Here is a 1007-nt window from a genome sequence, read left to right as displayed (position 1 = left end):
GGAGAAATGCTCAGCGGTATTTCGTCTGCCGTTACGTTCTGAGTTCAAATTCTGCCGAGGTCGACTTTGCCTTTCATCCTTTCGGGGTCGATAAATTAAGTACCAGTTACGCACTGGAGTCGATGTAATCGACTTAATCCGTTCGTCTGTTCTTGTTTGTTCCCTCTATGTTTAGCCCCTTGTGGGCAATAACGAAATAGGTATTTCGCCTGCCGTTACGTTCTGAGTTCAAATTCCGCCGAAGTCGACTTTGCCTTTCATCCTTTCGGGGTCGATTGAATAAGTACCAGTTACGCACTGGGGTCGATGTAATCGACTTAGTCCCTTTGTCTGTCCTTGTTTGTCCCCTCTATGTTTAGCCCCTTGTGGGCAATAAAGAATTAATATATGTGTGTGTGTGTGTGTGTGTGTACACCAGACAGAAGCAAACTGCGTTTCATTCCCGGCCAAAAGAAGGCGGTCGGGTGATCTTCACAAATGGACTCGGCTGATAACCGATCAACATCCACTAGATATTGGACAAGTACATGCAAAACAGTTTCATCGCCATGCACACATCTCGGACGGATCCCTCTGATGTCACTTCCCTACCTGCAGAATCTATCTCAAATCTGCACGTCTGCGTGTCACCGACCAGCGCCAAGCTTTTGGCTAAGACCTTGACCAAAATCTTATAATCTGCGTTCAGCAGAGTTGTGGGCTTAAAGTTGTCTATTTGATCCCCCTTGTTCGAGTTCTTTCTCAGCAGCACCACGCCACGGCACACAGCTCTGAGAATGCTCACGTTCTGCTGCCTGTTGCCGGAGACATCCCCCAAGATATCACCAAAAAATTATTTACATTCGACGGATATTTGTCCTCATCTTGTTTGTTGTTAACACGTTTCGGCTGATATACCCTCCAACCTTCATTTCGAACCTGGGTTCTCATTCCTAAGGTATTTTTCGATGTTGTTGTTGTTATTATTATTATTATTATTATTATTATTATTATTATTATTATTATTA

Source organism: Octopus bimaculoides, chromosome 11 (genome assembly GCF_001194135.2).
Source record: "Octopus bimaculoides isolate UCB-OBI-ISO-001 chromosome 11, ASM119413v2, whole genome shotgun sequence".
NCBI classification, from domain to species: domain Eukaryota; kingdom Metazoa; phylum Mollusca; class Cephalopoda; order Octopoda; family Octopodidae; genus Octopus; species Octopus bimaculoides.
This window is presented reverse-complemented; position numbering follows the sequence as displayed.